Source organism: Lynx rufus, unplaced genomic scaffold (assembly GCF_022079265.1).
Source record: "Lynx rufus isolate CCGP_SWC_20201006 ecotype Redwood Valley unplaced genomic scaffold, mLynRuf1.p SCAF_21, whole genome shotgun sequence".
NCBI lineage: Eukaryota > Metazoa > Chordata > Mammalia > Carnivora > Felidae > Lynx > Lynx rufus.
Genome location: NW_025814836.1, coordinates 26,912,661 through 26,938,778, shown reverse-complemented (window position 1 = coordinate 26,938,778; position 26,118 = coordinate 26,912,661). Strand labels below are relative to the sequence as shown.

The 26,118-nt window shown below is 52.7% G+C and overlaps 1 protein-coding gene across 2 annotated transcripts in view; it reads left to right on the top strand.

Annotated features, from left to right (window-relative positions):
* ARNT2 (aryl hydrocarbon receptor nuclear translocator 2) overlaps positions 1–26,118 on the top strand; it is a 102,583-nt gene that overhangs the window by 39,889 nt on the left and 36,576 nt on the right. The gene's annotated exons all lie outside the window — the stretch shown is intronic.

The window sequence follows — 26,118 nt, the reverse complement described above, 5'->3', positions numbered from 1 at the left end:
CGGTTGCACAAGTCTGCAGATCTGAAAACCACTGCCTTGTGCCCTTGAAGATGGCGGGTTTTATGGCGTGTGAGTTATTAATCAATCTGTTATTAAGCAAAGGAATATACGTGGGGTTGACCATCCGCGTCCCCTTGATGGCTCCGGACGTGGTCTGGCTCTGGGGACGTTCCCGGTCTGCTGGAGAATGTTGCGACTCTGCTAGTATCGGATGGAGTATTTAAGTGTCCGCGAGGTCAGGTTGATCGATAATGCTGTGAAGGACGACTGTGTCCTTATTGATTATTCACCTGCTCGATAGATTGATCGCTGAGGGAGGCGTGTTGAAGTCTCCAACTGTAACAGAGAGAGGGCTTGCCTGTTCCTTCCGCACTTTTGCCCACGTCTGCCTCTCATGTCTTGATGCTCTGTTGTATGGTCCATACACGCTACGGGTTTTTATGTCTTCTTGGAGAAGTGACCCTTTTGTCATTGTGTGATGCCCTTCCTTATTCCTGATAAGTTTCCCTGCTCCGAATTCTGCTTTGTCTGAAAATAATACAGCGACTCCAGCTTTCTTTGGACTGGCGTAAGCATGGTGTGTTTTTCTCCATTTTTTATTTTAACCTGTGTCATAATTAAAAAAATTTTTTTTTTTTTAACATTTATTCAGTTTTGAGAGACAGAAAGAGAGCGCAAGCAGGGAAGGGGCAGAGAGAGACGGAGACACAGAATCCGAAGCAGGCTCCAGGCTCTGAGCTGTCAGCACAGAGCCCAGCACGGGGCTCGAACCCACAGACCACGAGATCGTGACCTGAGCCAAAGTCGGAGGCTTAACTGACTGAGCCACCCAGGCGCCCCTAACCTGTGTCATTATATTTAAAGTGAGCTTCTTATAGATGTGTTGCTGGGCCCAGTGTTTTTACCCACTCCGACCATACAACTTTTAATTGGTGTATTTAAACCGTTCACGTTTAATGGGATTATTCATATAGTTTACTCAATACCTACCGTGTTTTCTATTCCGTGTATTTGTTCTTTCTTCTCCCCTCTCTGTGCATTCCCTGGTTTCCACTGAACGTTCTGTAGGATCTCATAGTCTCTCCTAGCATGTCAGTAATATTTCCTTAAAAATATCTTTGTTGTTTGCCCTGAGTTTGAAATATATATTTACAACTAATGTAAATCCACTTCCAAATAATACCGTACTGCTTTTGTGGGTAGTGCGAGGATCCCTGGACTCAGCTTCCCTTCCTCCCTCCCTCTCCCACAACACCGCTCTCATGGGCTACACTTACCCATGAGCACATTGTTACTGTTGTTGCCGGGAACACACGGAAATATATTAGCTCAATTAAGAAGAAAAGCGCACCTGGGTGGCTCAGTCGGTTAAGCATCCGACTCTCGATCCTGGCTCAGGTCATGATCTCACCCTTCATGGGTTCGAGCCCCCAGGCGGGCTCTGCACTGATGGCATGGAACCCGCTTGGAATTCTGTCTCTCTCCCTCTCTGTCTGCCCCTCACCCCATTCTCTCTCAAAAGAAATAAGTAAACTTAAAAATTAGGTTGAAACAAAAGTAATGAAAATAAAAAAGTGTATTTCCCCTTAATTTATTCCTTTATGTGTATCTGAGTTTCTAACCCATATTGTCTCCTCCTTCCTGAAGAACCTCTTTTAACATTTACGGCAGGACGGCTCTGCCCGGGGGGTGAAGTCTCTATTTTTGTTTTTCCCAGGGTCATTATTTCTCCCTCACTCTCAAAGGATAATTCTGCTGGGTTTAAGGTTTTAGGTTGGCCTGATTTTCCCCCAGCACTTCAGATCTCCTCGCCTTCCTTGTTCCTGTGGTTTCTGACGAGAAGTTCACGGAACTGGTACCTTTGTTTTCCTGTAGCCCGTGTGGGACTTTTTTTTTTTTTCTGGCTTCTTTCAAGGTTTTTTCTCTTTGTCTTTGCTTTTCTTCAGTTCTAATATTACATGCCTCAGAAGCTCGTTTTATTTTGGTTTTTGGTTATTTATACCGCTTGGTAATTTCTGAGCTTCCTGTGTCTGTGGTTTGGTGTCCTTACTTTTGAAAAATTCGTGGGGGCGTCTGGGTGGTGCAGCTGGCTAAAACACCTGACTCTCAACTTCCGCTCAGATCGTGATCCACAGTTCGTGAGTTCAAGCCCTGTGACAGCATGGAGCCCACTTGGGATTCTCTCTCTCTCTCTCTCTCTCTCTCTTCCTCTCTTTCTCTCCCTCTCTGCCCCTCCCCCGCTCATGCTGTCTCTCAGAATGAATAAACTTTTTAAAAAAAGGAGAAATTTTTGAACGCTGTGTCTTCACATGTTTCTTTTGTTCCGTCTCCTTTCTCTTCCTCCTGGGATTGCGACTCCCCGCGTATTATGTCGCGTGCGAAATTGTGTTGCGACTCGGGCGTCTTCTGTTCTGGATCTTTTCACTCTTTTCTCCTCTTTGCATTCTAGTTTTGGGAGTGTCAGTCGACAGATCTTCATGCTCACTGATTCTTTGCTTGTCGACGTCCAGTCTGCTGATGAGTCTGTCGAAGGCACTGCTCGTTTCTCCAACAGTGTTTTTTGTTTGAATTTTTTAAAAAGTTTATTTATTTATTTTGTGAGAGAGCCGGGGAGGGACAGAGAGGGAGACAGAGCCAATCCCAGGCAGGTTCCACGCTGTCGGTGCAGAGCCCGATGTGGGGCTCGAACTCACGAGCGGTGAGAACATGACCTGAGCCGAAACCAAGAGTCTCCGACGGTGTTTTTTATTTCTAGCATCTCCTTTCGGTTTCCTCCTGGAGTTTCTACCCCTCCACTCGTGTTACCCGTCCGGTTTTGCTACTGTCTGCTTAGAGCTCTTAGCATATTAATTACAGTTATTTTAAATTCCCTGTCCAGCAATTTCAGTCTGTGTCATAGTGGAGTCTGGTTAAGATGCTGACTTTGTCTCCTCAGGCCGTGTTTTTTCTTGCCATTTAGCATGCCTTGTAAATCTTTATTGGAATCCAGATGTGACGCGTCAGGTGATACCAACGGAGGTAAACAGGTCATAGAAGTTTAATTGAATTATTCCAGGAGTCGGATGTGTTTAATGTTTGCCATATATATATATACACATATATATCAGTTCGACATATAGACGTGCATGTGTTATATACTTTTAAATTGTGTATTTTTTATATATAGACTTTTCTTTCCTGTATAAGTCATAATGCACATAATTGTCAGGGTGCTGCTTGCCTGAAGGGCCCCAGTTAGATTCAAGACTTTGAGCGAGCTGCCTTCACAGGTGTCCCGAGCCCAGACCTCAGCTCTGTAGATCTAGAAACAGTCCTGATGGGGCCCGAGACCGGACCAGCCCCGGCGAAGGTGGGAGTCCTTGCAGGCTGATGTCTTAACCAGGTGTGACCCATAATGCCGCGGGGCTTCCCCGTCTCTGACGGGGATGCTCACGCCCGTCGTCCGGGGATCCCGTGAGGTTCTGAGGCTGCTGTGAGGCCAGATTTGCGTCGGAAGGTTGTTTGACGAGAGGCAAACCAGAGGAGAGGCGTGGACAGCCTGGAGAGAGACTTTGCGCGGCAGCGTGGCTCAGGGAGCACACGCGACGGCCTGACCTGTGCCCGCTGCTGAGCACCAGACACGGGCCCGTCCCTCGGGGAGCACGGAGCCGTGTGGCTGGGGGGCCAGCACGCGCACAGATGATGCAGGAGGGTGTGGGGAGACGGCCAGCCCCGGGGATGGTGGGGGGGCCTCATGCCCCCCGGGGACAGGAGAGCTTCCCAGAGGAGGCTCCTCACAGTGTGGGTCGGTACCACCAAGTCCGGCCCTTGGGACCCCTGTTCCAGGAGACCATCTCGTTCCTGAGTTCCTCTCCTGAACTCGTCACTCTTACGATACCAGGCAAATTCCCCGTCCTGTTTCTGGCCTCAGAGTGCCCTCCTTCTGACCACCGTATTTGGGCTCCACGCCTACAACATCACGAGAACTGCCATGGTCATGGTGAGTCTAACGCAGAGTCCTTGTGGGTGAGCAGGAGAGAGGAGTCTGAGGCCCGGGGTGCAGGCAGGTGACTGTACCCAGAGCCCACAGAGGTGACTCAGGGCAGGCCCTTCTGGAGCCGCGTGTGGGTCCGTGCCTGCGAGTGTTTGTGTGCCCGGGGTCACGGGGCCAGTAGGACTTGGCATGAAGCCTTCAGTGACCGCCCTTGGAACCGCACCATGTGCGAAGGGGTTGAAGGAGCCGGGGGTGTTTATCTTGGAGAAAGCGAGACATGATTTCTGTCTCTAAGTATTTGAGGGGGTGTCATATGAAGGAGGAATTAATCTAAGGATAGTTCCAGAAGGCACAATTTGGACCAAAAGAGGAAAATTACCAAAAGGCAGATTTTTAACTCAATAGGGAGAAATGAGCAAAGGACCGAGCAGGACAATAAAAATAGCTCTAAATACGAATACGTTCCACGCTCAACAAATGGGGAAAATTTAGTTTCTGGTCAGAGCTGCAAATTAAAATAATTTCATACTGTCTCCTCTTACCTATCGAGTGGCAAAAAAGTCAAAAAGACAAAAAAATGTCGGGCTGTGCCGACAGCTCGGAGCCCGGAGCCTGCTTCCGATTCCGTGTTTCCCTCTCTCTCTGCCCCTGCCCCGCTCACTCTCTCTCTCTCTCTCTCTCAAAAATTTTTAAAAACATTGAAAAAAAGAAAAAAGACAGAATACACCTCATTGGTAAGGTTCAGGAAAATGGACACTTGGATATACCGCTGGTGGGAATATTATAAATCAGCGCCAACCTTCCGAGGAGGAAGTTGGCCGTATCACCAAATGCTTTAGAAAGCGCATTCCTCAACATACAGGGCTCGTGCTTCTAGGCATTGACTCCAGGGAGTCAATCAGAGAGATGTGTGTGGCACGTTTAAGCATCGTCTGTAACCGTGGAAGCTTCGACTTGGCCCAGATCTCAGTGGTAGAGAAGGGCTTAAAAAACAGCACGGAACATCCATTTGGTGGAGTACCGGACGGCCGCAGAGCAGGCCTGCTTTCGAAGGACGCTGAAGGACGCAGCGGCGAGCTGCGAAGTGTCAGGCCAGCAGCTTCTACAGAATAACCGTCGTGACCCACGTGTACCTTTCAGGTGTGAATGAGTCGTGTCATCTGTGCGTTGACGAGGCGTGCATGCGGCGTGAGCCATTGTTACTCCCGGGGAGCGGAGCGCTGGTTACTTTCTTCTTTCCTCTTCGCTCCTACGTTTGCCCAGTTACCACGTGACTTTCGTAATCAGAGACAATGGCGTTTTAAAGAAGTCTCTGTGACTTTTCTAACGCACGCTGCGGACAGTCGGAGCGAGTGGTTCGTACTGAGTTCAGAAATGGTGCCTTTCTGTTTGCTTTTTGGTTTGGTCTCACGGTGTATCATTCGACTACTGGCCCCTAGGAACGCAGAGCTTCTGGAAAACAAGCCTGCGTCAAACCAGCCTGAGGCTGTGCTGCTCGTTCCTTGGTGGATAACTACATTCTTAGCGCCTGTGACACTTCGTGCCTCCCCCTGAGACTCGAGACCGAGCTCAGGCTGCATCCTTCTCCTGCCCCAGGACTTAGCCCGGACCGGACTCGGAGGGTATATTTCAAGAAGACTGGACGGACGGATGGATGAAAAGAAAGAAGGAGTGAAAAGGATGAACGAGACGAGAGTAGTTGACCTAGGGAGTGGACGTGGGAAAGAATTTCTTGCCAGAACTTCCAAAGGCGTTTCTAGGACCTGCTTTTCCAGAAATCTCTTCAGATGGAAGAAGGAGTCATCTGCCCTGGATGAGGTGGCTGGAGTGAGGTCATTGGCACACTCACCCTAGAATCAGGTCACGGGGCCGGAGGCCGGGAGGAGGAGCTCCCTCTCCGCTTGCACGGAGCCTGGTGAACGTTCTCCAGGAGTCGTGTCCCCGCCGGCCCCGAGCTCCTTAGTCGCAAACAACGACGTGCTTAGAAAGGATGAAGATTTCCCGAGCACCAAAGTTGCTGACCTTGGCAGTCTCTCAAGGTGCAAAGACGCGGACCTCACGGAGCAGACGGGGGGCTCGGGAAGGACCCTGGGGAAGCCGCGTGCAGCACGTGCGCGTCCCCGCGAGCCTGCTGGGTGTGCGCTCAGAGGCCTGCCTGGGGCCGCCGACCCCACACTACACAGGGACAGCACAACGCACTTCGGCGTGTCCAGAGGCCTTCGTGATTCGCCTCGCTGCGTTGTGTACCGCGTGGGTTTCAGCTGAAGTGTTTGGGGTGCGACAGGGAGGAAAGGCGGGGTTCCAAAGACCGTCCCCTTGCCGAATCCCGCAGCTGCTTAGTCTGAAGACGCGGGCTGTGCTCGACAGAATGAGCAGGTGAAGAAGCTCCCAGAACGGGTTGCGTTTTGTATCTCGTGAGGTGTGTTCAGAGCCCGAAGGAGACTTTGACCTTGGGAAGACGTTATTTGTGGCCCCCACCGGGCCGTCATCGCCCTGTGGCCTTGCATTTCAGACGGACGTCCAGAGTTGAGCCTCTGTTCCGGTGACCGTCCTCTGACCTGCCTGGGTCGTCACCTGGCAACCCGTGGGAGACCTCTGGTGAAGGGGCACTGTGTCCACACAGAGCAGCAGCGGTCGGCCCGGGGGAGGGGGAGCCCGAGCAGGGTCCAGCTGCTCCCGCCTGGACCGCGAGGTCAGGACGGGGGTCGCTGTCGGTGCCCGCATGCCTTCCCGGCAGTGAGGCTGGTTCCGGCCTTCACTTTGCTGCCGGCCGGTCAGGGAGCCTCGGCCACGGCGTGCCAGAGGCCGAGGTGTTTTGGGGTCTCAGCTAGAGTCCGTGGTGGCCAGGCTGGTGCTGTCCCTTCGCCAGACGGCTCCGCCCCTGCGCCCGCTCACCTCTGGCAGCCCCACGCTTTTGTGCTTTGCTCGTTGAACACGATGTGCCTCCGGTTGAAAATCTCCAAAAGCTGCTTTGTCTGAATCGAGGCCACCGGCCCACGGGGCGGCGGCAGGCTCCCTGCTGTCTCTTACCCGCGGCCACCCTGTCCTGCGTCTGCACATCAAGCCTCGGTCTCCTGCTCAGCCCCTCGGTCTGAAGCCCCGGTCAGACAGCAGAGCCGTGACCTTTGCTTTGAGACCCAGAGCTGTGGTCCGCGAGGCCTTTCGGGGCAAAGCCGCCCTTCTGTTCCCACCATGGGCCGGGCACTTGGCTGGGCCCTGGGGACCCTCAGGCTGGTCGGGCCCAGTTCCTGCCCCTGCAGGTCCCGGTCCAGTGGAGGGGGCAGGTAGGCGTGCGGGTCACGGCAGAGCCCGGGGTCAAGGGTGGCAATGGGGGCACAGAGGGGAGAGCCCGTCTGCCGGGAGTGCCCTCCTGCTCGCTCTGGCGACCCTCCCCGAAAGCCTCGCCGGCAGGCAGAAAGTCACAGTCGAGCAGGAATGTCGACAGGAGGGAGACAGGGATTTCCTCATTGAGAAAAAGCCTGGCAGGTGTAGGGAGAGCACGGATGGGGGCTGCAGGTTGAACAGCGACCGCAGCTCCCTCGGTGCGTGCTCGCCATGAGCGAGGCTCTAGGAAAGGTCCCCTGTGTGCTTTAGGCTGCTTAGCTTTCACGACGCCCTCCGGAGGTGCTGGCCCCGTCGGCATCCCCGCGGCACAGACGGGACACCGGAGGACACGCACGGTGCCGTTGCCGGCGGGCAAGTGGGAGCGCTGGGCTTGCGGATGCCCTTGCCGCGGCGCCCTGCTTTCTGCCGGTGGGAGGGGTGCTGTGCCGGCAGCCACGTGCAGTTCTCCGCGACCGGTGGGGGAGACGCTGCGTGGGCAGGAGGGGTCCCGTCCGGGGACCAGGCCGGGGTTTGGAGCCTGCTCTACACTGAGCGTCACTGGGGCCGCTGCCGGTTGTTAAAGATCGTTGTGCGTGTTGAAGCCAGGTGGAGGGGGAGCGGGGATGGGCCCGGAGGCCTGGGGACCGGAGGAGACTCACCCAGGGAGCCACAGGGATGCCTGAGTCGGAGCCAGGCCGTGCTGATGGCAAGGGGTCGGGGGTGCCGGGAAGGCAGGTGCGGGCTGGCCGCACGGCTGGTGGGGCTCGGGCTCCGGCCCAGGACCGACTCCAGAGTCCGCGGGTTCCAGGGTCACGCGAGGTTGGCTCCCCTTACGTGGGCGCAGATCCATAGCGCAGAGTTCAGGTACTCGGTGGTCGTCTTGCGTCATCGTCTCTCAGGACGGTCGCCCACCCTTGCTCGGCCCCCCGTGACTGCTCTGCTCACCCTCGTCCCCCCCCCAGACCGGGTTCCCCCCGTTACTGCATGTCCTGCCTCAGTGCGACGGTGACCCTTACCAGGCCTCTTCGAGAAGGGGCAGTGGGGGCACCATTCACAAGCCCTCGACGCGGCTGCTCCTGGGAACTCGCGGGTCGCCGGGCTCCCTGCCTGAAGGGGCCCGAGACGCGCTTCTGTTCTGGGCGGCCTGCTTCCCTTTTCTCCCGCTGTGACATCTGTAGTTATCCCTGCAATTCAAGACTTTCACTCAGTCTGTTTTCATTAATTGGAACTGGTGCTGCATGGGCCCTCCTGGCTGACAACCCCCCCCCCCCACTCTGTCTTCACCGTGGGGGGCTCGTCTAGATTTTCCAGGTCGCCGCTGCTTCCCGGCCTGCCCCGCTCACACCTGCGGCCACGTCGATCTCCCGCGTCTGCCCCCTCCCGCCTCCACTGGTTTCTTTATCCCTTCTTCCACATTCTGGCGGAGTTTCTCAGTCCTAATCCCCTCTCTGTGATTCCCATTTAATTTTGCAAAAACTCTTTTGTGGTACATTTTACGTGAGCTCAATGCTTGTTGAATTAAAGCTGTGTCTTTTTTGTAAATACGGTAAATTTAGGGGATTCCCCCCCCCCTTTTTTTTAAACTAACTTTTTTCTTTAGTGGGAACGTGAGCTGTGATTCCTTCACTCAGTCCCCTCTTTCTTACATGCTTGTGATTTTCCCACGGGGCTCTCCTTCCAGAGGCCGCTAGGCGGGCGTCCACTGTCGAGGCCGGAGGCCGGTTCCATCACTGACCGTGTGGGTTCCGGGATGGCCTGTCAGGCCCGACCAGGGCAGACGAGCAGGGCTTCCCTTTGCCAATACCTGACCGGGGGTCCGTTTGCACCCGACGACAGGGTGGGGACAGAAGGAGACTGAAGTCACAAACAGCCCAGAGGGGGCGCCCTGATGCCTTCTGGGAGGTGTGGGTTCAAGGCTGGCTCTCCCTCATGACTTCCCCCATTCCACACTTGTCTCCGGCCGCCATAGCTCGAAGCTTGTAGGTTGGCCGTATCGGGCACCCCGGGTGACCTTAACCTTCCTGTACGGGGACTTGTGTCTTGCTCAGCTCCCCCCTTGGTGGTCTTGCCCAAACCACCCACACACAGGTCTGCTCACGCTTGCCCGTCTGCTCATGGGAACCCTGCTGCTTTCTGATGCTGACGCACGCTTCTCCCGGCTCAGGTTCTGGTCCTTTCCACGGTGATTTGGGAGGCCGGGGTGGTTAGTCAGGTGGTCTCAGTTTCCGCTTTTGAGCTTCAGAGCTCCGCTTTGCGAAGCGGAGGGCCCATTTCTTCAGAGTCACCAGCAGGAACGCTGACATTCAGCATTTTCCCAAGTATCTTCCGAGATCATGTGTCCCCAGAGAGGCTCCGTGAAGAAAACGCTCTGTGGTCAGTGACTTGGGAAATTTCACGTCCTGTTTTTCCCTCGTAGGGAAGCATATCCCAGAGGTGCAAACCGAAGTCTCTGAGAAGCCCTGATGAAACGCCTTTATCTCTGTTTAAACTATGCTTCCCAAATGTGTTTGGCCAGGGAAACTTTTTTTTTTTTTTTTTGCCTAAAACTTATTAGTATTCCTCGGGGAGTATTTGGGAAGTGTGCTGCGAACAAGTGGCCTGAATTGCTTGCAGCAGAAGGTGGTTGTTTTCTCCCCCTGCGTTTGGCAGGGTGCAGAACTATGTCTTAATTCACATGTGAGGATGTGGGTCCCAGGACAGACTCCACCCAGCGTTACCGAAAAACAGGCCAACTTTCCATGAGCATCTGCGCGGGGTCAGTGCAACCGGGTAAGAAATGAACACACATTTCTGGCCGCTGCTGAGTTTTACCCCAAGCAGAAGTTTCCAGTTACGTGTCATTCATGCTGTTGTTTGTATTAGTAGGGATTTATTTAGACCTGGCATTAGCGAAGCGGGTTTCCGAAAGAGAGGTGATCGATCGTAAGGCAAGCTGAGTTTGTGAAACCGAGTAGGGAACTACTGAAATCTGTTAAAATGGTTGGAGTTATCCTGTTCCTATTAAAACCCACTTTGCTCAGCGCTGTGGGTCCTGCCAGGAGGCGTCCCTTCCCGACACCCTTCCTCCAGTCCTGGCCTCTGGCCTCCTCGCAGCCCTGTGCCCCTCTCTGTGCGGTGCTCTGGCTCTCTGTGCCCCCCACCAGCCAGGCGGCTCCTTGAGGGCGGGAGCCGGGCCTCACGCGCCGCTAAACCCCCAGGGGAGTCCGGGCGCTGAGGACCAGCTCAGACAGTGCGTTGAACCTGGCTGACTGCGTGGCTGAACTGCGACCTGGCGTTTGGACCCCTGGAATGTCAGAGCCAAGGAGAACCTTGAGCTCACCTCGGGCCAGCCCTCTCTGCAGAGGAAGCCCCGCAAGGCCGTGTCTCCGCTGACCCCGGTGTCTCTCCCCTGCCCTTAACCGCAGCCCAGGCGCTCCAGAGGGACGCCTGCAGCCGGGCAGAGCCCAGCCACCGCATGAGGGCACCTCTGTGACCAGTCTAGGGATGGCACTTCCCGTGTCACAGTGAGGGTGAGAGCCGGTTGTGTCCAGTTGCCCATGCTGGGCACTGTGCCAGATGCTTAATACATACTGCGTTGCCCCATGCCCCCTTCACGCTTCGTCGCCCTGTGCCCCTGCACTTCCCATTGTACAGATCACAACTGTCATGGTCCCGTCTTCTGAGGCTCTGAGAGGCTAGGCGCTTTGCAGTCAGTACGGGGTGGACCTCAGATTCCCAAGTCAGGACTCCTGTCACCGCCGCTGGGGGGCCTTTGTCCCCAGCAAGACCACTGTGTTCCCAAGACTTGTCTCCTGTCGAAGCTGGTGTCAGCCATGGTGACCACGCTCCCTTGAAGGCCTTCTTTCCCGGGGCCAGGTTTGCCGCTCGGTGCCCTCGCTGGGAGGCTGACATCCTTGTCACCAGCATTCTGGGTACAAAGAGAACGCGTGCCTCCCCGTGTCCAGGGGTGACCCCAGTGCTCAGCCGCCGCCCCCTGAAATATGCCCCCGGAAGGACACACGTGCCTTCTGCGCCACGGGCAGGCCACGGGCCGCCCTCCGAAGGGTGAGGAGAGACCGTGGAGCTCAGCCAGCCTGGGGCGGAAAGTTCTTTGTCCTTCTGTCTCGAGTATCTGCCCTTCGCATCATCCCCCCCCTTCCCACGGGCCAGGTTTTCCGGGTGCGAGCTGCCGGAACCAGTTTGGAGATGCGCTCCCACAGGTGGAGCGAATGGCCCCCAAGTTGGGGGGTCTTGTAGGTGTTTTGAAGGGGGGCTTGACATCGAGTGGGGGCCGCGCTTTCAGGGGGTGCAGGGCGGAGCACGGCCAGGATGGGTGGCAGGGGAGGGGCGGGCGTGGATGTGGGCAGAGGGCTGCAGAGCTGCGGCAGGAGGACGGTTGTGGGGGGGCAGCTGGGTGGGGGGGGATGTCCACAGTCAGGGGCCATTGGAGGAAGGAGCAGCCCCTGCTGGGGCGGTGGTCACGGGGCGGAGGGTCCTGGAGGCGGCCGGGTCACAGAGCCTGCCAGAGGCAGGTGGACACGGGCTTGGGTGGCAAAGAATCATTTCTAAGGACTGAGTGGAAGGAGCTCAGTTCGAGAAGGTGAGCGGAGGCAACGGGGCCTGACGTTCGTGGGGGAAGAATACGGAGCAGGAAGTGGTGGGTGGAGGGTGACAGCCGGCCGGGGGGGCAGGTCACGGCCGTGGCGGGGGGCCCTCGGGTGCCCAAGGCAGCAGTGCTTTGGGGAGGCAGTGAGAGCACAGCCCTAGGCAGGCACAGGGACAGACAGACTGCCGGCCATAGCCCCCTTCTGCGCCACTGGGGGTTTCGATTCTAGAAGCCAGCTAGTGGGACGTGTGCCTCTATCTGTGAACTTGTCACAACCGAGAGCTGAAAATCGCAGTGAAGTCCCCCCTGCGCGGGCGTGCGGAGGACCGGGGGTTCAGTGTTCCTGTTCTTCCCTTGGAAAACAGCCCACTGCTGTCCGTGGAAACCCCTCCCTGTCAGGGAAAGTGACAGGGACTCGGCCTCACGTGGCCGGGGGCCCGGGAGGCCTGTGGTGAGGTGGAGGCCTGGAGAGGGGTGGCCGATGTGCCCCCGACTCCCTCCTCCCGATGTCCCCGCTGCACCTCCGTGGGGCGTTAGTGTCACAGCCCCTTACCGGCCGGTGCTTTGTTTACAGGCTATGATTTATTGGAAAGAAAGCTCTCGGTCCAAGTTTATACAGAAAATACTCGTTCACAACTTGGCTTTTAGGCGAAAGAAGATGTATGTTAATTTTCATGATTCAGGGGCAGTTAATTTGGAAAAGGGGTGTTCCATCTCCGCCAGATGTTTTCGAACTAAACTCCTACCATCTCGGGTGCATTTTCCCTCAATTTGGGGATCAAAGGGTAGAGTCCTTATTTTATTTTAGTTTTTAGTGTTTTTTAGTTTTGAGAGACAGAGCATGAGCAGGGGAGGGTTAGAGAGAGAGGGAGACACAGAATTCGAAGCAGGCTCCGCTCTGAGTTATCAGCATAGCGCCCAACGCGGGGCTCGGACCCACGAACTGTGAGATCATGACCTGAGCCGAAGTCGGATGTTTAACCGACTGAGCCCCCAGGCGCCCACGGGGTAGAGTTCTGATGTCTGGATTTAAGCACACGGCACCCATGGTCCTGGCTCTTAGGTACCACCTAAGAAAACTTCCCAAGTGGGTGAAACCCACCATTTTAAGTATCGGACACCACGTGCTTGCCTTTTTTTTTATCCTGTTGTCCTTAGTTTTTAAACACCTATCGCAAAAACAGCCCATCTTCATTAAAGAAATTTAAAAAGTCTATAAAATCTTGAAAAATATAGTCAAATTCACCCACAAATCCATTTTTTTTTTAATTTTTAAAAGGTTTTAAAAGCCTACAAATAAGTCTCCCTTCGTACCCTGGTCCTATGCCTGAGAACCAACTGGGAACACCCCCGTGCTTCATCTTCTAGGTCTTTTTCTATGTAAGAAAACGGTCAGAGGTCATGTTATATATTTTATGACACAGCTCACGTTTTAATGGGTCACGGATTTCATGAATACGTTACCAAGCTGGTACATACACCACTAGTCCATTCTTTTCATTCTTTTAAGTGGCTGCATCAGATTTCATCGGCCATTCCTCAAATGACAGCACTGAGATCGTTTCTAGGTTAGGGCTCTGGCCGAGGGATGACCTTGTATGCGATTCTTTACCCTTGAGTGTGGGTTTCTGCAGGGAAGTCTCCGCGTTGGTAGAGTGATGATCCAAGCCCCTTTTCGTAGATACTACCAAGTTCACCTTACGAAGCTGGAGGCCAGTGTGTCCGTTTTTCCACACTCTTACCAAGAATGTTTCCATGCTCTGGTAAGTTTTGCCAGTCTGATAGGTTTGGGGGGAAAGGACATATTTTAAATTGAGTTTTCTTCATTAGCGAAGTTGAGCATCTTTCCTTGGTGCATTGACTATCTATCTGCATTTGCCTGTGAGTTGCTTGTTCATGACGTACGCCCAGTTTCCTGTCGGGGGATGTGTTTTCCTCGTTTACTTAGAGAGGGTCTTTATAACATTATAAATATTAATCCTCTGTTTATTGTATGTTGCAGATATTTTCTTCTAGCCTGATGTTTAGCTTCCGATTTATTGTTTTTCACGCACAGAATGGATGAGGCACACAGAACGTACTCTCATCTCTCTCTGCTGATTCGGAGCTCTTGTGACAGAGTTCTAGTGCTGGACAGGAATTCACGTGACAATTCAAAGATGTCCTCAGGGCTTTTCAGCCCACTGCTGCCTCCCCTGTGGCTGTTGTTTTATTGGCGGTTTGTTTCGGTGGTTGTTTCCTTTTACGCTCCATAGGATCCACTGTCCTCAAATCCACCTGCTGGTGGCTGACGCTTGTTCCCTTGCATGTGCCTGTTTTCATCCTGTCCCCATCTGGGGACACAAATCGCTGTTTGTCATCCTTCATGGTCGAGGCAATCAAACAGCCCAACTTGCTGGTATCCCAGGTGAGAGGAAATCAAATAGGCTGTGAGTTGGGGACTGGCAGCCTTTCCTGAGAGCAGAGCGCATAGACTATACCGAATGGTCTTTGGAACATCCGTGAGGGGAGCGGGGAAACGTCGTTCTGGCTGCCGAGATGATAACGGGTACTTCCCAGATGGATGAGGTGCTTTTGCAGGCTTCCGCCTTGCATGAGGGACCCCCTGTCGCCTGGGGGCACAGGGCCTGGACGTGTGTGTAACTGTGCCAGACTTCCGTGGCACCACGCCGCACCCTCCCCCCAGCGCCATTCCAGACCCTTCCGTCCGCGGTGCCCACCAGTCCCGCCACTGACCCACCCAATTCTCACAGACCCTTGTCCCTAAAGCCTCCCCCAGCGTTCCGCCAACAACTTCCAAGCCACTTTATTTGTGTCGTGTTGTCCTTGTTATGACAGCTTGTTCGCATCTGCTTTCCCCGCGTACGTGCTGCTCCTGGAGAGCAGGGGCCACATCACGCGCATTTCTGTGTTATTTAAGCTGCAGAGCACGGGGCTTCGGACACGGCGGGAAGCCTGGTGAATGTTTGGTGCCTGAGTCTCTCTCTGCATCTCCCAGTTACACACCCCGCAGTTTCTATCCAGGAGGTACCCAGATTTACCGCTGTCACTATTTAAAATCTTTAATCAGTGCTACTGAAAGAATTTATGCAACTTTACAATAAAACACTAAGTACGAAAACAGCAACGGCAGATAGGTTTTATTTGAAAGCCCACTTTAAAAAAAAATTTTTTTAACGTTTATTATTTTTGAGACAGAGACAGAGCATGAGCAGGGGAGAGAGAGAGAGAGAGAGAGGGAGACACAGAATCCGAAGCAGCTCCAGGCTCTGAGCTGTCAGCACAGAGCCCGACGCGGGGCTCGAACTCACGACCCGTGAGATCATGACCTGATCCGAAGTCGGACGCCCAACCGACTGAGCCACCCAGGCGCCCCATTAGCGCATGTGACTCTTGATCTCAGGGTTGTGGGTTCGAGCCCCACGTTGGGTGTAGAGATTACTTAAAAATAAAATCTTAAAAAAATAAAGCTGTGACTCGAAATGCTTTTATTATCAGATGTGGGAAAACTAGGAATTTAACTTATGAAAATAGAATTTATTTAACCTGTGAACAAGGAAAAGATAACAAATTACCATGAGCTAAGTAAGAAGATGGAAGTAATGAAATAAAAATGAAAAAAATTAAATCTGAAAACAGAACTATTGTCTTATTGATAAACAGGTCTTTGTGAAGATGTGTAGAAGAGAAAAACTCTGAAAGCCTAATTCTAGTTTTATAAAAAGAATGGAAATAAATTGATGTTAAGAATGGAGAAATGTATCAGAAAAAGGTTAAAACTTATAAACATATAGCATGTGTGATTTAGATTGATGCATGTTAAAATCTTTAGGAAGAAAGCTAATTTCTGGGAAAATATATAACTAAATTTGAATTAAGAAGGGAGAAAAGATCAAAGCCAGGCAAGACATTGAAAAAACTGACAAAGAATTGCTCCCTAAATGGTACCAGGCCTGGAGGTTTTATGGGCAAATTATTAAACACTTCCAGAGTATAGGAAGAGATAGAAAGTGCACTGCTCGCTTTGTTTTTTAAAGTTAGCACGACTTTGATACAAAACTGGTAAGGGCATATTAAAAAAAAAAATGTATGAATGCAATTTCATTTGTAAATATAAGACACTAAATACAAGGGTCAGCAAATCAAATGCATGATTGCAAGGTTGCTTGAGTGGTTTAACATTAGAAAATCTGTTCATGTCATTAATTATCCAGAAGACAAAAGCTGTATGACAGAAATTCATTTCAGTTAGCAAATATTAAAAATAGATATCTTTACAAACTAATGAAAGAACCATATTTCCTTAACATGGACGAAACGGTCGTCAACACCTTACGGGATGCGGAAGCATCCCCAGTGAAGGGTCCGGGGCCTTCACTGCAGGGACCAGTGCTCCCCGGCCCCCTCACACAGCATTGCTGTGAGACCCCCACCCCCAGCAATCACGTGAGAAGAGGAAAGAAGGCACAATTACTGCTTGAAAGGAAGGAAAGAAAGAAAAGTAAGATGAAATTAACATCACTTGCAGAGGATGTGATGATCTCCCAGAAAAACCAAATCTAACCTACGGAAAATGTTTTAGGAGATTGAGTACAGAGCCATTTAGGAAATTCTAGGAAAAAAAAAAATCAGTACCAGTTAGAAAAATACAATATGAAAAATACCCATTTATGAAGATAGCGACATTACAGCACACATGTTAAAAATATTAACATGACCTGTGTAAGAGTACTGAGACACCTGGGGGGCTCAGTCAGTTAAGTGTCTGACTTCAGCTGAGATCATGACCTCGCAGTTTGTGGGTTCAAGCCCCGCATTGGGCTCTGCACTGACAGAACAGGCCTTCTTGGGATTCTCTCTCTCCTTCTCTGTCCCTCCCCTCTTTCTCTCTCAAAATAAATAAAAATAAACATTAAAAAAAGAAATGCGTGGGATTAAACTACCAAATAATACTGAGGGACACAAATGACCTAGCTAAGTAGAACATCCTGCATAGTCTTTGAGACAAAGGTTTAGCATTATAAAGATTTCAGTTAGTTCCAAACCAGTGTAGAGATTTGATACAGTCCCAATAGTTGCCCCATTGAGATTCCTTGTAAATGAAAATTAATTCTCAAATTCATACAGGCCAATAAATATTAAAATAGCTAATAAAATCTCAATACACTGCTGGGGAGTAATTTCTGTACCAAATATGAAAATATGTGTGTTAAAACCTGAATAGTTAAAATGTGCCACGAAAGTACAAATCAAGTTATTGAAGAAAAAGACCCAAAAGAGACCCAAGTATTTTTAGAAATGGGCTATGTGATGAGGGGAAGCATTTCGGCTAGTGGAAAAAGGAAAAAATTGGTCAGTACATAGTTTGAGGACAACTGACTAATCATTTGGAAAAACATGATGTCAAGCATATCAAAAATAAGTTTCAGATTTATTAAAGACAAAATACGAAATTTGAAAGTACTCTATGAAAATATAGGTAAATATTTTCCATAACCTTAGGGTAGAGGTCATTTCAAAAATTTTGTTTTAATGTTTATTTATTTTGGGGAGACAGAGAGAGCACGAGCAGGGGAGGGGCAGAGAGAGAGGGAGACACAGAATCCAAAGCAGGCTCCAGGCTCCCAGCTGTCAGCACAGAGCCCGACGCGGGGCTTGAACCCACGGACCGCGAGATCGTGACCTGGCTGAAGTCTGATGCTCAACCGACTGAGCCACCCAGGCGCCCCTGGTAGGGGTCATTTCAGAGAATGAACCCCAAAGGCCAAAATTACAGGGTAAAGACTGACCATTCTGATCATCTATTCTTTAATGATATTCTGTGCGAACAGTAAGAAAATACTTTTGGGGTGCCTGGGTGGCTCAGTCGGTTAAGCGTCCGACTTCATTTCAGGTCATGATCTCACGGTTCGTGGGTTCGAGCCCTGCATCAGGCCCTGTGCTGACAGCTCAGAGCCTGGAGCCTGCTTCGGATTCTGTGTCCCCCTCTCTCTCTGCCCCTCCCCCACTCATGCTCTGTCTCTCTCAAAAATAAATATAAACATTAAATAAAAAAAACAAAGCCAGAGGGGTCTAAAAAGTGACATTTTCACGATGTCCAGAGGACAGTGTGCATTTCTCTAAACCCAAAATGAGATATTCCTTTTCCTTTAGAAATGACCCTGCGATTCTCAATTTAACTTCTTGATCTTCTGGGGCCATACACTGAATCAATCATTTCTGCAAGACGTCAGATTTTTCCTAATTAGGGAAGAAGGATCGACACTAAATGCTAAGAAGGAAGCAGGACCATTTTCTTCCTCTGCAGAGAATCTTGAAAGCCTTCAGACCAACAACCTAACCAGACAAGTGGAGACTCCAGGATCTGAATTGGAGCCATACGTGGGATATTTCCCATGTGCATTTACTTAACAGAATGGACTTAATCATTAAAATAGAGTTAGTCAAGGGGCACCTGGGTGGCTCAGTAGGTTCAGCGTCCGACTTCGGCTCAGGTCATGATTTCACAGCTCATGGGTTTGAGCCCTGAGTCGGTCCCTGTGCTGACGGCTCGGAGCCAGGAGCCTGCTTCAGATTCTGCGTCTCCCTCTCTCTGCCCCTCCCCTGCTCACGCTCTGTCTCTCTCTCTCAAAAGTAAGTAAACATCAACATTTAAAAGAAAAAGAAAAAATATACTCTTTAGAAAATAAACTTAAAAAGTAACTTGTATGAGCCCTGTGTATTCTTAGCATGTAATGAGAATTTGGAAATCCGTGAAAAAAAAGAGATCCCCAAGAGCTCTTTGGTATCAGAGAGTCTGCACAGGCTGTCCCCTAAAGAACAAATGGAAAATAAATATATTTTCAAATGAAATAAAAGAACAGCAAATACAACCAATAGCGAAGTACCGTTTACGTTCTCTGGGCCGGCAGTTTCGCTTCTAGGAACTTCTATAGGAAAGAAGTCCTCGATCTGCTGGAAGCCTTTGTCTGCAAGGATGCGGGGGGCGGGGAGCATCGAGTGAGCAAAAAGCCGGACCACCAAATGGCTAAGGACCGAAGGGTTCGGGTCCGACGAATCACCGTCCGTCCGTACAAAGGGAAAACGACAAACAGATGTTTCAGCACATCGAGAGGTTTTCCCAGTGAGTTCTGAAGTTTCCAAAGCAGGTTACAAAACAGTTTGAGGGAAAAAGAAAGAAAAAAAAAAAAGACCTTTTATTATATACACAGTAAAGGGCATAAAGACTATTCCCGTAATTATGGGTAATTTTAACGTTTATCTTTTATTTTTCTATCGTTTCTAAATATGCCCCACGAAGACAAAAGTATACCAAATTGTCACCTTTGATATTTTTTGGCTTTGGTGGGACTGTTTTTTTTTTTTTAATGTTTATTTATTTTTGAGAGAGAAAGAGAGACAGAGCATGAGTGGGGAAGGGGCAGAGAGAGAGGGAGACACAGAATCCGAAGCAGGTTCCAGGCTCCGAGCTGTCAGCACAGAGCCCGACGCGGGGCTCGAACTCACGGACCGCGAGATCGTGACCTGAGCCCAAGTCGGACGCTTAACCGACTGAGCCACCAGGCGCCCCTGTTTTGGTGGCACTTTTGAGTGGCTTTTTATTCCCTTCAGCTCCACCTCTTTGTGTTTCAAAATCTTTTTTTTTTTTTTTTATACACCAGCTTGATTGAGATATCATGCAGGTATCATAAAATTCACCCATTTAAAGCGTACAGTCTCTTGGATTTTGGTGCATTCGCGTAGTTTTGCAACTGTCCCCACCGCGAATTTGAGGATATTTTCACCACCGCGGCAAGACATTCCATACGCGATGACAGCCAGCCCCCCTGTCCCCCCAGTTCTAGGCACCCGCTTTCTAGATCCACGGGCTTCCCGATTCTGGACGCTTCCCACAGACCCGTGCCATACGTGATGCCCGTGTCTGGCTTCTTTCCCTCAGCCCGACAGTTGTCGAGGTTCACGCTACAGCGCGAGTCACGGCTTCCTCTTTGTTGTAAGATTGCATTGTCTGCATTCGCCCCCTTCCGTGTGTGCCCTCAGCAGGTGCTAGGTGTTAGGGCTGGTAACACTCGTGGGGGCCCCGTGAGGAGTGCTGTTCTGACCGACCGTTCGCGCACAAGTGCTTGTGTCATGGCTCTTGGACGTGTCCCTAGACGTGGAGCGCCGGTCCCATGGTAGCTCGGTGCTGAGCCTCGTGAGGAAGCTGCCAGACTGTTTTCCGAGGCACTGGCACCGATTCGCGTTCCGGCCGGCGGCGTGGGAGGCTCCCATCTCCCCGCAGCTTCACCAGCACTTGTCATTGCATTTTTCGAAGCTGTAGTCATCGTGCTAGGTGCGAGGTGGTTTTGACTTGCATTTCCCGAATGGCTCACGATGGGCAGCGCCGTGCCTTGTGCTCATTACTCACTCGGGCGTCTTCTTGTTTGGAGTAACCGTCAGACCCCTTGCTCGTTTTCAGTGGGGAATACGTGTCTCTCTATTGCTGGGAACTGAGTGAAAGCCGTGCTTCGAGATCCCGTGGGACCTGAGGACGGTGCAGAAGCAACACTGGGAAAACGGAGACCATCCAGATACGCGGAGGGTAACCCGAGGATGGCCCAGGACCGCCGTGTCCGAGGTGCGTCGGAACAGAGGGCCACCCTGAAGCCGCCCCGCCTCCCGCGGGCACCCGCAGCCGCTGGGCCCCAGTCACCGGAGGGGTGGCTGCAGGTGCACCGGCGGGCAGACCCGGGCTCGTGGGGGCTGTGGCAGGGCCGCCCGGACAAGCGTTTGGTCCGCCGGCCTCGCTGCTGCCCCTTTCCTGGGGGAGCCGAGCCCAGGGTCCTGAGAGATCCTTCAGACCTAGGCCCCTAAAGAACCTGGTCCCTTCAGGAAGGTTGGCGTTATTGAAGACTTTCCGGAAATCTCACAGACGCACCGTTGGATCCCATTCCCTCCGCGACTTGCCCGCATTGAGACCCAAACCGTTCATGCAGCAGGTTGCACTGCACTTCTGCAAAGCCAAGGAATTATTTCAGCGTGACTTTACCTGGTTGGCCAAAAGACATTCTCCCAGGCGCGCCTTTCCGCGTGCGTCCCGGACCGGTGTCTCGGGCCCGTCCCACGTCCTCCTCTGCCCGTCTAGGCTGACGCCCCTTCTGACCAGGACTCGTTTCCTTTCCTTGGTTGGCATAGAACCACCAGCATGTTCTCATGCTCGCGGAGCGTGTGGGGGAGGACCTTAGACGCGGTGCGGTAAGCACAGCTTTCCTCCGCCCCACTGAGCGTGGGGCCGCCGTCTGGCATCACTTCCACTGTGTTTTATTGGTCAGAGTCGTCACAAGGGAAGCCAACTTCAGCCCTCGGCGGAAGGGACATGGAAGAGAATTTGTGGCTATTTTTTTTCTCTGCGAAAGTTCTCCGTCAGCGCCTGTCAGACGAAGAACGGACTCTCCAACGAATTGTAGCACCTCTCGTAGACGGTGTCGGGTATCGGCCAGGGAGAGCCTGACCCTGCGGGGTCCCCCCAGAGGCTGGAACTGAAGCCACTTCCCTTCACGCCGGCCACACCACAGCGCCCTTCGCACAGGCCCCTCCGCTCCCCCCCGGCCAGTGGCGCTGTGTCCTGATCCCCACGTGTGGCGGACACGCGCCTGTGCCCACTGCCTTCCTTGCCCACAAGCCCACCGATTCCCAGCAGCTGGAGAGCGAGGGCAGAGAAGAGAGAAGGCGGCCGGGACCCAGGCCCCGGGCTGGGAGCTTCACGCACGTGGCCTCCTTCGGCCCTCACAACGTCCCCGCCAGGGGGGCTCGTTCGCCCCTTTCGCCTGTCGGGAACCGAGGGTCACGTTGGGTCGCTCCCGCGGACACCCCGGGCGCCCAGCCCTGGTCTCAGCCCCAGCCGCGGCAGACGGGTCCTGGGGAGCGGAGACCCGGCCCGGGCTGCCAGCGCCCCGCATCGAGGTGTGGCATCTTAGCACTTTCCGCACCAGCGGCTTCCCCGAAGCGATGGCGCCTCGCACAGTCGCCAGCAGAGCCCGGAGCCTGGAGGCGCTAACCCTCGCCTGGCCTCCCCCTCTGCCACACCCCTCCCTTCCTCGCGCCCTCCTCCTCGGCTTGCCTCCCACAGGAACCGTCCGCACCGAGGTCCTGGCCTCAGGCGCTGATTTGGGACAAACCTCACCAAGATGCTCACTTGGCCAGTTGCGGGAAAAACTAGGGTTGGGACCGCGTTGAGTCCGGGACACCTGAAGAACGGCGTGCGTCACACGGCCCCGGAGCCTTCGCCACTGATGGCCGAAACCGATGGAAGACGATGGGGGTGCGGGAGAGCGGGGGCTAAAGGGCGCACGGGACAACCCCACGGCCCCTGCACCTCTTACTGCGCGCGCTCAAGTGAGGCTGTGGGTCAAGGCGTGCCTGAGCAATCGGCGACTGAAGACGTGAATCCTTGCGAGTAAGTTTTGGAACTCGTCCTCGACAGTCGGCGCCGTGCCCCTCATGAGCACCGCGGCGTGCGGCGGCCTCTCCCCGGCCGCGTGTCATGGCCTCACACGGATCGGATGTGACTCGGGCTAAGATGAAGGTCCCGCGTGGCCCCGTGGCCTTCGCTTCTGTGCCAGGTTCTGTCACTGGCACATACTTCTAGAAGACTGTCCATGAAGTGAAACCCAAGAATATAGATCTTGCTACCAAGAGGGTTTAACCATCATGAGACTCAAACAAGCCTGAACTTGGGTCCCAAGAGGGTTTAACCCATCATGAGACTCAAACAAGCCTGAACTTGGGTCCCAAGAGGGTTTAACCATCATGAGACTCAAACAAGCCTGAACTTAGGTCTTTATACTTAACATATATTTCTTCTAAGCAGCATATAGTTCGAGCTTGAAAGACCTTTTCTTTTTTCTTTCTTTTTTTAGTTTTTAATGTTTATTTTTTGAGAGAGAGAGAGAGATAGCATGAGCAGGGGAGGGGCAGAGAGGGAGGGAGACACAGAATCCAAAGCAGGCTCCGAGCCGTCAACACAGAGCCGACACGGGGGCTCGAACCCATGAACCACGAGATCATGACCTGAGCCAAAGTCCGACGCTTAACCGACTGAGCCACCCAGGCGCCCTGAAAGACCTTTCCACTTGGTAAAGATTTCTAGGTAGACAGGTTTTTTTTTCCCTCTCTCTCAATACTTTAAAATACACGCAGTTGCATTGTTTCTGTCAAGAAATCGACTCTTCTAGGGGCGCCTGAGTGGCGCAGTCAGTTAAGCGTCCGACTTCAGCCAGGTCACGATCTCGCGGTCCATGAGTTCGAGCCCCGCGTCGGGCTCTGGGCTGATGGCCCAGAGCCTGGAGCCTGTTTCCGATTCTGTGTCTCCCTCTCTCTCTGCCCCTCCCCCATTCATGCTCTGTCTCTCTCTGTCCCAAAAATAAATAAACGTTAAAAAAAAAAAAATCACTCCCGGGGCGCCTGGGTGGCGCAGTCGGTTAAGCGTCCGACTTCAGCCAGGTCACGATCTCACGGTCCGTGAGTTCGAGCCCCGCGTCGGGCTCTGGGCTGATGGCTCGGAGCCTGGAGCCTGTTTCCGATTCTGTGTCTCCCTCTCTCTCTGCCCCTCGCCTGTTCATGCTCTGTCTCTCTCTGTCCCAAAAATAAATAAACGTTGAAAAAAAATTAAAAAAAAAAATCGACTCTTCTAAAACGCATCTTCGTTGTCTGTAGGTCAACGTGTCCCTTTCCCCTGGATGCTTGGAAGATTTTGTCACTGGTTTTCGACGAGTGATGCTGTGTGCTGCTGAAATTGTCATAGTTCCTGTGCTTGGGGTTCGCCAGGCTTCTAGCATCTGTAGATTCATAGTTTGTAGTAAATTTTAAAAGTGTTTAGCCATTAGTTGTTCAAATATCCTTCCTGTCTCCCTTCTCCTTCTTTGGAGACCCCAGGTGCACGTATCAGGGCACTTGAGGTTTCCATGGCTCACGTACTGGTGTGCATTTCTCTAAAAGATCATTTTGTTTCTAATGTGGGATCGTTTCCAGTGCTGTGCCTTTGAAGCACATCCCTCCTTTGCCATTAATACATCCAGGACACGTTTCATCTCACACATTATAGTTTCCATCTCCAGGAATTTGATTTTGGTCTTTTTAAAATATCTCCCTTGGCTCGACTTAACTATTTGAACATACGGAATGCAGTTATAAAAACAGTTTCAGTGTGTTTGCTAATTCTAAGATCTGTGTCACTTCTGGGTCTGTTCTGCCTGGTTGATCTTTTCCCTTATTTATAGGTTATATTTTCCTGGTTCGTTCCAGGCCTGGTAATTTTTTTTTTTCAACATTTATTTATTTTTGGGACAGAGACAGAGCATGAACGGGGGAGGGGCAGAGAGCGAGGGAGACACAGAATCGGAAACAGGCTCCAGGCTCTGGGCCATCAGCCCAGAGCCCGACGCGGGGCTCGAACTCCCGGACCGCGAGATCGTGACCTGGCTGAAGTCGGACGCTTAACCGACTGCACCACCCAGGCGCCCCATAGGCCTGGTAATTTTTTATCTGATGGTAGACATTGTGAAATTTAAGCTGCCGGCTTGGAGACTCTTAAGGCGAGAAGTTGGGGCGATCGTCGGGCACATTTGTTTTCCATACCTCACAGATGATTCTTGTTTATTGTCTCATATACAGTGTCTTGAACATCATTGTTTTTTTTTTTTAATACTTATTTTTGAGAGAGAGTGAACAGGGGAGGGGCAGAGAGGGAGAGGGAGAGAGAGAGAGAATGAATCCCAAGCAGGCTCCATGCTGTCAGTGCAAAGCCCAACACGGGCCCCAAACCCACAAACTGCGAGATCATGACCTGAGCCGAAATCAAGAGGCAGACGTTGAACCGACCAAGCCACCCACGTGTCCCCAAAACCGTTGTTTCTTAGATCTGTTTGTTTCCGGCTGTTTCTTGCAGGAAGGTAAATCGGCTGGAAGTGTAAGTCGTGGGCATGCGTATTGTGGATGGCTGTCAGCGTGACTCACACCTTGCGTGCCCCGCCTTCTGTGCCAGGGACCCATGTTCCGTAGTGTCCAGAATAAACGAAGCGAGGTCATACCTAGAGCATCCTGGGAAACCGTTTCCAGGGGAATGCCCCGGCCAGAAGCATATTCAGAGGAGTGACAAGGAGGAAGGGAGACTTGAGCCATTTTTGAAGGAAGAACGGTCAAATTGAAGCAAAAGGATGTTTGGCCGACTTGGGGGAACGCGTACCCTTTACCTGTCGGAAGGGCGAGTGCAGACAGGTCGAGGGCCTGCAGGTGAAAAGTCAAGAGACAGTCATTAGGTACGCGGTGACCATCCCATCTCTGGAGGCCTTGTCACGTGACCGTGGCTTCCTGCATTCAGGATGGCTGCGAGGGCTCCCCAAAAGGAGGCTCTTTTTGGGGCTTCCGCTCACGCCTCACAGGCCAGAGCTGCGTCCCTGACCGCCGCCACCTCCAACGGGGTGGACACAGCCCCCTGTGAACAAACCTGCGTTCTGCCGGCACGGAAGGGGGAGCGGATGTACGCGTACGCGGGACGAAGGGGGCGGGAACGTACGCGGGAGGGGGAGGGGACGTATGCATACGAGGGAGGGGGAGGGGACTATGCGTAACAGGAGGAAGGGGGAGGGGACGTACGTGTATACGGAAGGGGGAGGGGACGTACGCCTGTGTGGAAGGGGGAGGGGACTATGCGTAAGCAGGAGGAAGGGGGAGGGGACGTACGTGTATACGGAAGGGGGAGGGGACGTACACGTACGCGGGAGGGGGAGGGGACGTATGCCTGTGTGGAAGGGGGAGGGGACTATGCGTAAGCACGAGGAAGGGGGAGGGGATGTACGTGTATACGGAAGGGGGAGGGGACGTACGCGGGAGGGGGAGGGGACGTACGCCTGCGTGGAAGGGGGAGGGGACTATGCGTAAGCAGGAGAAAGGGGGAGGGGACGTACGTGTATACGGAAGGGGGAGGGGACGTACACGTACGCGGGAGGGGGAGGGGACGTACGCCTGCGTGGAAGGGGGAGGGGACGTACGTGTATACGGAAGGGGGAGGGGACGTACACGTACGCGGGAGGGGGAGGGGACGTACGCCTGCATGGAAGGGGGAGGGGACTATGCGTAAGCAGGAGGAAGGGGGAGGGGACGTACGTGTATATGGAAGGGGGAGGGGGACGTACGTGGGAGGGGGAGGGGACGTACGCCTGCGTGGAAGGGGGAGGGGACTATGCGTAAGCAGGAGGAA